Source organism: Setaria viridis, chromosome 1, assembly GCF_005286985.2.
Source record: "Setaria viridis chromosome 1, Setaria_viridis_v4.0, whole genome shotgun sequence".
Classification (NCBI taxonomy): Eukaryota; Viridiplantae; Streptophyta; class Magnoliopsida; order Poales; family Poaceae; genus Setaria; species Setaria viridis.
In genome coordinates, this window is record NC_048263.2 from 13,249,405 (window position 1) to 13,262,074 (window position 12,670).

The window sequence follows — 12,670 nt, forward strand, 5'->3', positions numbered from 1 at the left end:
TACAGGGATGGCCTGTACCAAAGACTATCACACAGGTACGGAGTTTTCTAGGACTTGCTAGTTTCTATCATCATTTTGTGAAGGACTTTAGCACTATTGCTGCACCTTTGAATGAGCTTACAAAGAAGGGAATGTCTTTTAGTTGGGGAAAAGTACAAGAGAACTCCCTCAACATGTTGAAAGATAGGTTGACACATGCACCCCTCCTTCAACTTCCTGATTTTAATAAGACTTTTGAGCTTTAATGTGATGCTAGTGGAATTGGATTGGGTGGTGTTTTGTTACAAGAAGGCAAACCTGTTGCATATTTTAGTGAAAAATTGAGCGGGCTTGTTTTCAATTATTCTACTTATGATAAGGAATTGTATGCTCTTGTTCGCACATTAGAAACATGGTAGCATTACTTGTGGCCCAAAGAGTTTGTTATCCATTCTGATCATGAATCTTTGAAGCATATTCGTAGTCAAGGAAAATTTAATTGTAGATATGCCAAGTAGGTTGAATTTATTGAATCTTTTCCTTATGTTATTAAGCACAAGAAAGGGAAATAGAATATCATTGTTGATGATTTGTCTAGGAGATATACCTTGCTGAATCAACATTATTACAAAATCTTTGGATTAGAAACAATTAAAGATCAATATATTCATGATACTGATTTTAAAGATGTGTTGCTGCATTGTAAAGATGGGAAAAGATGGAACAAATTCATCATTAGTGACGGGTTTGTGTTTAGAGCTAACAAGCTATGCCTTCCGACTAGCTCCATTCATTTGTTGTTGCTACAAGAAGCGCATGGAGGTGGCATGATGGGGTATTTTGGAGCAAAGAAACGGAGGACATACTTGCTAGTCATTTCTTTTGGCCAAAGATAAGAAGAGATATGGAGAGATTTGTTGCTCGTTGCATGACATGTCAAAAGGCTAAGCCACAGTTAAATCCACATGGTTTGTATTTGTCTCTACCTATTTCTAATGCTCCTTGGGAAGATATTTCTATGAATTTTATGTTGGGAATGCCGAGGACTAGGAAGGGACGTGATAGTGTGTTTGTGGTTGTTGATAGATTTTATAAGATGGCACATTTCATACCATGTCATAAAACTGATGAGGCTACTCATATTGTTGATTTGTTCTTTCGAAAAATTGTTCATTTACATAGTGCCCAACACAATTGCTTCTAATCGTGATGCTAAATTTCTTAGTCATTTTAGGAAGACTTTATGGGCAAAATTGGGGACTAAGCTTTTGTTTTATACTACATGTCATCCCCAAACTAATGGTCAAACTGAAGTTCTGAATAGAACTTTGTCTCCTATTTTAAGAGCTGTTTTAAAGAAAAACATTAAGATGTGGTAAGATTATTTGCCTCATACTGAATTTGCCTACGATTGTTTATGGTTTGTTGCCTCATGCACCTATTGGTTTAATGCCTTTGCCATCTTCTGAAAAACTAAATTTTGATTCTACTAAGCGTGCTGAATTGATGTTAAAACTCTATGAAACAACTAAAGAGAACATAGAACATATGAATACTAAATATAAGTTTGCTAGTGATAAAGGTAGAAAGGAACTAAAGTTTGAATCTGGAGATTTAGTTTGGTTGCATTTGAGAAAGGAAAGGTTTCCTGAATTGCGAAAATCTAAATTGTTGCCTCAGGTTGATGGACCGTTTAAAGTGCTAGAGAAAATTAATGATAATGTATATAGGCTAGATCTGCCTGCAGACTTTGGGGTTAGTCCAACCATTAACTTGCAGATTTAAAGCCGTATTTGGAAGAGGAAATAGAGCTTGAGTCCAGGATGACTCAAATGCAAGAAGGGTAGGATGATGAGGATATCAACACCAACGATACATCCACGCCGACACAAGTACATATTTCTGGTCCCATTACTCGCACTCGTGCTCGTCAACTCAACTATCAGGTGAGTACACTCTTGAGTTCATATCCATCATATTTAGACCATGGAGACACATGCACTCTTGTTTTACTTAGGAACCAGGTTGAAAACCGAAAGGGAAAAGGATTCGCGCAGGCTGAATTCGGACAGCAGAACAACACCAATTTGTGATGGTCACCACGGTCGCATACGGACTCGAATTAGGGAGTTCAAGTACTTAATGGAATCCTTATGAAGTCTATTTTCATATGGATCCAGACTCATATCCATATCTATTCTGAGGAAGCTGCAATGATCTAATTACTACCGAAAGCTTTTTCTATCCAAGGTATTGTGTTGCTTTATTTTTTCCCAATGGGCTGTGTATCAAATTGGGTCCATTAGGGACACATCCTAGGGTTGAAGAATGACCCCAACACCATTGTGGTCATCCTCCCATGTTCTTATACCCCTTATCCACAACCAAGAACACTCGGGTTTTGTTTAGATGTAAGTTTAGGCATTGCTACTTGTAGATGCGTGTGTCAACTAGACCATCCGTTCTACTCGATTCAGAACCCCAACTTTGTGATTTCAGATTTATTTTTATCTCCATATTTGCAATTGAGTTGCTTGTTCTACTTATTCTTGCTTGTTCCTCAATTGCTTGCAGGAATTACCCTAGTGGTTTGGTTGATCGTGCTCCACAAGATCACGGTGATCATTGGAGGTGGTGTATCGGTTGCTAAGGCACAACATCCTTGGATGGTTTTAGTTGGGCCATGAACATCGTCTCCATTCCCAAATCGAGTTATCCACCTTCTCTCATCAAAAGATCAGGATTCAAACTTTGTCGGGTTCACATCATTGGAAGGCGGTGGCCGCGACTTCTTAAGAGGTGTTGTAGGTTCCTTGCTCGTACTAGACTTTAGTCCCGGCATTGCAGACGGTGATCGGGGAGGTGTGTTTTGGTCATGATAGCTTGCACCTCCAGGATTCAATGGTGCTGGATACAGTGATCAAGCAAGATGCGACGGTCTCGGTGGTGAGGACGGTCCTAGAGGTGGATGTGCTAGAGATGACGGTCTTGAGTTCTAAGGAGATGGTGGCTATAGGGGATCTATGGAAAGATATGATGCCTCCTGGCCAAGGATGATGATGCAATATTTGCACCATAGAATGATACCGTGAAGTGCATCTCCTAGTGTCCTTTCCCCGTCACCTCCCAGGAGGTCGAGCTCTCGGCCTTTATATTTACTATCACAAATCTGCTCCACCCTAATGGTGGAGTAGCCAGATGGAATTACCTTGCCATGGCTTGTCTTCGTGGCAAGATTGGTAAAGCACTTCCGTACGCCACCTGTACATTGTGGAGAAATAAAGAAGTAATGAACTTCCCGAGGCGTGGATCAATTGAGATAATTGTATGTACTATATATATGTACACCTTAATAGTGAGGTTGCCAAATGGTCTGTACAACTCACATGAGGTTCCCTGAGTCATGTCATCCACAGGGCACCGTTGGTTGTCCTGCACAACCACGGGTAAGCTTGGCATGTTCTCATTGGGGTCCCTTATAGAAGCACAGCTGCTTCGGCGTTGAGAAGGGCTGACGATGATGCTAGGATCCGGCAGTGCTCCAGAATAGGCCATCTCAGTAACTTCCAGGGCTACTCGCCGATTAATTTCTTCCTGCATTCTTACATCTTGTTCATGCACTTTAGCTTGTAGCATGCGCCGCCACCTCTCCTCTTGTTGTTCCTTTCTTCTCTTCCAGCTTTTGTACATGTCGATGTTCCTACGAAAAGCAAACTTCCACAGAACCACCCCGAAGCCTCGGCAACGTCCTAGGTGTTTCGGATTCCCGAGCGCAAAAGTCAGCTCATTGTTCTCTTTATCAGGCTTGAACTTTCCTGCTTTAGAATCTTCAATGTTTTTTATAAGCCTGAGGGCCTTCTCACGAATTGTTTCATTGAAAATAAGTGTCCCATCCTCAAGGCTAAGGGTGCCTCCGTGAGCGTAATACCAATCCTTCGATCGACCGGCTAGTCAATAGTCGCTGGTACGATACCTCGATCGATTAGGTCTTGTTTCATCTTTCTCCATTTGGGAATTGCACTCCTGTAACCACGTTGCCCTAGATGTGATGGTACTTTTCCTTCTGGGCATTGCCTGAGTTGACACGAACCTTGTTCGCACTATCTTCACTCCTCTTGTATTCCAGAAATGAGTTCCAATGATCTCTTAACTTTGGCTAGCCATTAAAATCTAGAGTTCGACCCTTCTTGACATAGTTGGCATCCGGATTCTTCCTGAAGGTTTGAAATTGGATTTCCATCTTCTTGAGCGTTCAGTCTTTCACAACTTTTTTATCGATACCATCAGGAAGTGTGAAGTATTTCTTAACATTTGCCCACAACATATCTTTATGTGTTTGCGGGAGCACGTATGGATCATCTTTTCTACCCTTCCATTCTCGAATGCTGATGGGCACATTGTCCCTTACAATAGCCCCTCATTGGCTCATTAACTTTCTAGCAACTTTTTCGAGGGCAATTGGCTGGCCCTCTTCTTTCACTTCGGTGATGTGAAGCCTTTCCTCCATTATCTTTGTACGACCACGCGGCTTCTTTTGCTTCATCGATCTAGAGGGCTAAAAGTTCAAGATTTGTTAATTAGTACATAGTAATAATGAATATGATGTTATAGATGGGTAAAATAATGAAAATGATATATACCTCGCCAGAACCTTCCATCATGGCAATATCTTGTTCCGCATTGTCATCAACACTGTGCTCGTGCTCATCATTGCCATCACCGAATATGTTGAGGAGCATGTCTGCCTGGCTACCCACATTCTAAGTGTAGGTTCCTGGAACGGTTGAGCCACTACTGCCAGCAGTAATCTGCTCCATTATATACCTTTCATCCTCTTCGTCTCCCATCTCAACTAATAATGATATTAGTTATACACACATGTAATCATAGATATATTAAATTAAAGATTGTCTCAAGTAGTACAATAAATGTATATACATGAAATCATACAACAACCATGAAAGCATACAAAACTTATGATACATAGAATCATATATATTCATAGACACATGATTGAAAATATACACTTAAAACCATACAATAAACTTGTACAATTTATTACATGAAACTTACATGAAATTAAACATTAAAAATATTTACATGAAATAAATACACATGAAACCATAAATTGTACTAATTTTCTATAATTTTCTAAGCATTTATACTAAATTGTACTAATTTTAAAATATTTCCACTAATCTACTAAATTATACTAATTTCCTAAGCATTTATAATAAATAATACTCATCCATCCTAAATTGTAAGTCATTCCAAGAATCTTGGAGAGTCAAAGTATCTCAAGTTTGACCAAATTTATATGATAATATAATAACATTTACGATGTCATGTGTTGGGGGGAAATATTAACGATCCCCTAACTACCGCTTAAAAGAGCAGACGCGAAGGCCCGGGCCCGCCTAGCATAATATAAACTCTGCCTCGCCCGACCACGGTCCCGGGGTCGGGAGCGCCCGACCTCCCTCCACGAGGCTTCCGCCTCGTCCGATCTGTAACCCCTACTACAGAACCCCGCGTGGGCAATACGAGCATCCTCGATACTGGACGTAGGGCTCCATTTGCCCGAACCAGTCTAAACCCATGTTTCCCACGCCACCACCTGAGGCCTTACGCGCATAAAAGAAATTTACTAGTCTAAGTCTTGATCCACAAATCCTGACAACAACAGTTGGCGCGCCAGGTAGGGGACCTTTGCGCGTACATCTCCAGCCTCAGATGGCCAATTACGATAGTAGCTTTGCTCCGGGCTCCCTGATCCAATTCGGGATCCTGGACTTCCTCACCACCGGGGAAGGGATCGAGCTGATCCCTGTCCTTGTCCTGCCCGCTCGCCCGGCTGCCCCCGGCCCCGCCGCCGGGACAGCGGCGAGCGGCCGGTCGCATAACAGAAGGACCTCACCAGGAGGACGGCCCTTCGGGCTGCGCAACGCCACGGGGGCTTACGGACACCTCCTAGCGCGGTCCATGACCGCGTCGCCCGCGAGCAACGAGCTCGTAGGCGCGACGAGGACGATCTCCGACACCGGCTCCAGCAGCGGGAGCCCCCACCCCTCGCGTGAGTGCCTCATGGCCGACGCGCACTCAGAGGGATCCAATGGCAACGACGCCAAGGGGAGACAAAGGGCTCCCGCCTCGCACGCCGCGGCTACGACCGGAGCCTTACTAAGGGCGCCGGAATGCTCTCAGCAACCCGAGGCGCGCGCAGGCACCCGCCAAGAAGTCGAGCACCCCCACCACGAGGGTGGAGCACGACAACGGGCGCGCGACGTCCAGCAACGCATCTGCGCGGACGAAGAGCGTCCGCAGCTCTTCGCCCACGCCAGCCAAAATGTCGCAGCTGCGGCGGTGTTGCTCCAACAGCTCCCCGAACCAGCGACGCCCGAGGAGCGACGGGCACGCCAAGAGATGCGCAACCTGCTCGAATGCGCCACCGTCCAGCAGGCGGAAAGTTCCGCGTCCCGGCGACGCGGGCAGAACGCCAGCAGGGCGACGCCCGACGCGCCCCCGGAAAGACGGGGGGAGTCTGTCCATCAACCCCCTCCTAGGGCAAATTAGGCCGCGTCCGCCCAACGGACTCCACCACCCGCGGGAGGCGAGGCTCGATCCGTCCACTAGCGCGTCGGCCTCGTCCGCGACGCCCGCGACACCCTGAACGCGCGGAGACGCTCCCGCGCGGACAGGGAGGACGGGGTACATCGAGGCTACCACGTCCACCGTGGCGGGCGCTACGACAGCGGGGAAGACCGCAGCCCGAGCCCCAGTCCGGCTGGGCCCCGGGCCTTCTCTGCGCGCATCCTGAACGCGCCTTTTCCGCTGCGCTTCAGGCAACCCACAAGTATAGCCAAATACTCAGGGGAGACGAATCCTGGGGTATGGCTCAGCGATTACCGGCTTGCATGTCAAGCCGGCGGGGTGGATGATGACCTGTTTATCATCCGCAACCTACCCCTCTTCCTAGCCGACTCAACACGAGCTTGGCTAGAACATATCCTTTCGGGACGAGTTCGCAGCTGGAACGACCTGAAGGAGGTTTTCATAGGGAACTTCCAAGGCACGTACACGCGCCCCGGCAATTCCTGGGACCTCCGGAGCTGTCGCCAGGGGGCGGACAAGTCCCTCCGGGATTACATCCGGCGCTTCTCCAGGAAGCGCACCGAGCTCTCCAACGTCGCGGACGCCGACGTCATAGGGGCTTTCTTAGCGGGAACCTCCTACCGGCCCCTCGTCCACGAGCTGGGGCGCCGAGGCCCGCGAACCACGGAGGATCTCCTCAACATCGCCACTAGCTACGCCTCAGGCGAAGAGGCTGTTGGAGCGATCTTCGACCGCTCCAAAGGCAAGGCGAAGCGGGAGGAGGATGCTGAAGAAGGCACCTCCAACCGCCAGCAGAAGAAGAAGGGCAAACAGCGGCACGAGGCCCCCCTCGTGGCCGCAATTGAGCGCAAGCGAGGACAGCCGCCCCCCGAGGGTACTCCCGGCTTCTTTGACAAGTTGCTTGAGGGACCGTGCCCGAACCACGAGTTCCCCGTGAAGCATGCCTACAAAGACTGCAACCTCATGAAGAGGTACTTCATGGGCAATCCGGTGAAAGGCGACCGGAAGCGGAAGCCCGAGGAGGAAAAGAAGGGCGACGAAGAGAAGGAAGACGGCTTCCCCAAGGTGGACGGCTGCTTCATGATCTTCGGCGGCTCTGCGGCGTACGACATCAAGCGCCAACAGAAGCTGGAGCGCCGGGAGGTCTACGCGGTCGAGCCCGCGACTCCGGCCTTCCTGGACTGGTCGGGGCCGGCCATCACCTTCGACAGGTCCGACCACCTTGGACGCGTCCGGCACCTGGGGCGTTACCCTCTCGTCATCGACCCCATCGTCGGCACGACGCGCCTCACCAAGGTGCTCATGGATGGAGGCAGCGGCCTCAACATCCTCTACGCCGAGACCCTCGACGCTATGGGGATCGACCGTTCCCGCCTCTGTCCCAGCAAGGCGCCTTTCCATGGCGTCATGCCAGGGAAGCAGGCAATGCCTCTCGGTCAAATCAACTTGCCCGTTACGTTCAGGACCCGTTCCAACTATAGGAAGGAGGTCCTCACCTTCGAGGTGGTGGGGTTCCGCGGAACCTACCACACCATCTTGGGATGGCCATGCTACGCAAAGTTCATGGCTATCCCGAACTACACCTACCTCAAGCTCAAGCTGCCAGGGCCCAACGGGGTCATCACCGTCGGCACGACCTTTCAAAAGGCGTACGAGTGCGACGTAGAGTGCTGCGAGTACGCCGCGGCCATCACCGGCACGAGCGACCTGGCGATCCAACTTGCGGAGGCCACCGAGGACCGGCCCGACTCCAAGCAGCCGAACACCTCCTTCGAGCCCACCGAAGGCATCAAGGAGGTCCCCCTCGATCCCAGCTGCTCCAACGGAGGAGTCGTGCGGATCAGCGCGGCCTTATCCCCCAAAAAGGAAAGCGCGCTCGTCGACTTCCTCCGCGCGAATAGCGACGTCTTCGCGTGGAAGCCCTCGGACATGCCCGGCATTCCGAGAGAAGTCGCCGAGCACTCCTTGAACATCAAGGCCGGCTCCAAGCCAGTGAAGCAAGGATTGCGCCGTTTCGACGAGGAAAGGCGCAAGGCCATCGGCGAAGAGCTCCAGAAGCTTCTGACGGCCGGGTTCATCAAGAAAGTGCACCACCCCGAGTGGCTGGCTAATCCTGTCCTTGTACCAAAAAAGAACGGGAAATGGAGGATGTGTGTCAATTATACCGGTCTCAACAAAGCGTGTCCAAAGGACCCGTTTCCTTTGCCACGCATAGATCAAATAGTCGACTCAACCGCCGGGTGCGAGACCTTTAGCTTCCTCGACGCATATTCCGGCTACCATCAGATCGCGATGAAAGAGGCCGACCAGCTCGCTACCTCCTTCATCACCCCCTTTGGCCCCTACTGCTACGTTAAGATGCCATTCGGCCTCAAAAACGCGGGGGCTACTTTCCAACGATGCATGCTGAAGTGCTTCGGAGACCTCATCGGGCGGACCGTTGAGGCCTATGTTGACGACATCGTAGTCAAATCCAGGAGGGGCGACCAGCTCGTCCCCGACCTTGAACTAGCCTTCGAAAGGCTGAGGGATAAGCGTATTAAGATCAATCCCGAAAAATGTGTGTTCAGAGTCCCAAGGGGCATGCTATTAGGCTTCATCGTCTCCGTACGCGGCATCGAAGCAAACCCGGAGAAGATAGCGGCCATCAGCGACATGGGGCCAATCCGGAACATAAAGGGAGTTCAGCGCGTCATGGGATGCTTGGCGGCTCTAAGCCGCTTCATCTCGCGCCTCGGCGAGCGAGGGCTTCCTCTCTATCGGCTCCTAAAAAAGACTGACCGCTTCGAATGGACCGGCGAGGCCCAGGAGGCACTTGATCGACTCAAGGACCTCCTGGCGAAGGCCCCGATCCTAGTCCCGCCTACCGACGTCGAGCCCCTCCTGCTCTACATCGCGGCGACCACCCAGGTGGTTAGCGCAGCCCTGGTGGTGGAACGAGAAGAGGAGGGACACGCTCTCAAGGTGCAACGCCCGGTGTATTTCATCAGCGAAGTCTTGTCCGAATCCAAGACACGTTACCCACAGATCCAGAAGCTCATCTACGCCATCCTTATCACGAAGAGGAAGCTGCGCCACTACTTCACCTCCCACCCGGTAACGGTTATTTCATCATTCCCGTTAGGCGAAGTAATCCGGAACCCAAACGCTATGGGGAGGATCGCGAAGTGGGCGCTTGAGCTCATGGACCAGGGTATCACCTACATCCCCCGCACCGCCATCAAGTCCCAGGCACTCGCCGACTTTGTTGCAGAGTGGACGGAGATTCAAACGCCATCGGCACCAGAGAAGCAGGAGTACTGGACAATGTACTTCGATGGATCACTGATGAGGGCCCGTGCCGGAGCGGGCCTCGTCTTCGTCTCTCCCCTGGGCGTGCGCATCAGGTACATGATCTGCCTTCATTTTCCTGCATCCAATAATGTCGCCGAGTACGAAGCCCTCCTCAACGGGCTCCGCATCGCCCTGGGAACGGTGGGAGCCGAGGCCAAGGTAGGAGCCGATCCTGACGCTGCCGTCAAGGTCGGCACCATCACACCGGAAGCCGCCGGGTTCACCGACGGCCCCGGCGCCTGCACACTCGTCACCGCCGAGGCCGCCGCAGGGTCGCCCCGTGGCGGCGCCACCTCCGGCGCAAGCAGCGGTATCCCCGCGGCTACCTCGCCCCCCGCCGCAACCACCTTGGGAGGCTCCTCCGTTCCTGCCGGAGTCCCCCCAGCGGGCCCCTCCGCCTCCGCCGTCGGAGCCACTTCCGCAGGGGTAATCGGGGCGGAGGTCCCCGCCTCCGTCGCCGTCGCCTCCTCCGCCGCACTCTGGGGGGCAGGCGCTCCCTCCGCCGCCGATCCCGCCACGGCTGCGGGGGCATCCGCCCCACCTCCCGTCGCCGCCGCCTCCTCCGCCTCGTCGGCGTCAAGGTCGATCACCTCCCCGGCCTGAGAACCCGGGGGGATCATGCCCTGCGCTGTAGGGGCGATCGGGGAAACCGAAGGTGGAGTGGGGTCCGCTCCCCCTCCCGCGACCGATGCCGCCGTTGCTCCGCCAGCCGCCATCACGGGGACCGCCTCCGCGGAGGGGTCTGCGGCCTCACCAGGGACCCCGCCGCTCGCCGCGGGCGGAACCGCGGCCTGCCCCCCGGAGAAGGACGACACCCGCAACGCCTTCTTAGGCGACAGCTGCAGGACGAGGCCACGAGGAGCGGCGCTGCACACCGACGGACAAACATCAGCAGGAACAAACGCGAGAAGGGAGAGGAACGGAACGCAAGGAAGGCCAACTTACGTTCTTGAAGCACAAGGACGGCGTGCGCGCTTCGCCTCGGAGCCCGACGCCGACCCCGGGGCATCCGGCAGCGGCCGCTTATCGCCGCTTCGCTGCCCTCCCGTCTCGGGAGCGACGGTGGGGGCGGTCTCCGCGGACCCCCGGGAAACGCCCTGGGCGGACTCCTGGGGGGCGCCCCGCGCCGGCTCCAGAGCGGCAGCGGGGGCGGGTTCCGAGGACCCCCGAGGGGCGCTCCGCGCCGGCTCCAGGGAAGAGCCTCGTGTCGACCCCTGGGGGACACCCCTTGCTGACCCCTGGGGAGCATCCCGCACTGGCTCCTGGGAGACGCCCCGCGCCGGCCCCTGGGGGGCGTCCCGCGTCAACTCCTGGGGGGCGCCCTGTGCCAACCCCTGGGGCGCAGCCCCAGGACCTTGCGGAGCCAAGGCCTGGGCGGACGCCTCCTCCGCTTCATCCCCCGTGGCCGTCCGCGGGCGCACCTCCCGAATTGCGAGTGCGCCCGATCGGAAGGAGGAAATCAGTTCCTCCTCTTCATCATCTTCCTCATCTTCATCCTCTTCATCATCATCGTCATCGTCGTTGTCGTCGTCTGACACGACCGGACCCCTCCGCCACCGTTAGAACTCCTTGGCGGCCTTCTTCCTCTTCTTCGCCGTCATCTTGTCCTTGCGACGCTTCTGCGCCTCGGCAAGGAGACGGTTGCGCGTCCGCCGTTCAGCATCCTCCGGCACCGGCGGGAGCGAGTCCACGGCCCGGGTCAGTGCGCCCTACGAACGCAAAACGGCCCCAAGTCAGAATGACAATCGCGAGACACAAAGAAAAGAGGTCCACGCCCCAACCCCTTACCAGGTCTATGAAGCCCGCGTCCGGGCGCATCGGCTGGTGCCCGGGAATCGGTTACTCCGCGTCCTTATTCTCCAGCGCCTCCCGAATGCGCTGCCGGATCTCGGGAGCGGCAAGCGCACCCGCCGCCAAGGCGGTGCCCTCGGTCGGCGCGTCGGGGGTCATGGCGGCAAGCGGGCGGACCCGGAGCATTAGCGGCGCCACTCGCCGGGCGTGATACGCTCCGATGACCCCGGCGCCGGTGAGCCCGCTCCTCTTCAGCCGCTCGATGGCCTGCAGCAAGTCGAAGATCCGTTTCTTCTCCTTCTCCACCGGCCCGTACGCCCACGGCGCCACATCGATGGTGCGGCCGGTGAACCCCGGCAGGGGGGAGTCCGAGTAATTCTTCACATAGAACAACTGGTTGTGCCACCCCTTGTGGGACGCTGAGGTCTTCATCTCCATGTACTCCTTGGAGCAAGTATGGCGAAGGTGGATCCCGGCGCACCCAATCGGCACCGGAGGCGACCGCTGCTGGCTCCCCCGCTTCTCCGTCTTCTGGTACAAGCTCACTGTGAAAAAGTACTTCCACAGCGAGAAGTTGGGCTCGATGCCCAGGAACCCCTCGCACAGTGCGACGAATGCCGCAATGTGCTGAATCCCATTAGGATTAAGGTGCTGGAGCTCGAGCCCGTAGTAGTGGAGGAGCCCCCGGAAGAAGCGGCTCGAGGGAGAAGCGAACCCCCGCTCAAGGAAGTGAGCAAAGGAGACGACGTAGCCGGAGGGGGGCGTCGGCACTTGCTCCATCCCCAGCAGTTCCCACTCGCCCACCGCCGTCCTCTCGTAGAGGAGGCCTTTCCGCACCAGGCCCTCGGCGTGCGAGGAGGTGAAATGGGAGATCCCCCAGGAACCCATCGCCGGAGGAGGAGGAAGATCAATGGAGGTGGGAAGAAAGGGCGCGGCTTGGAGCGGAGGAAAGCGA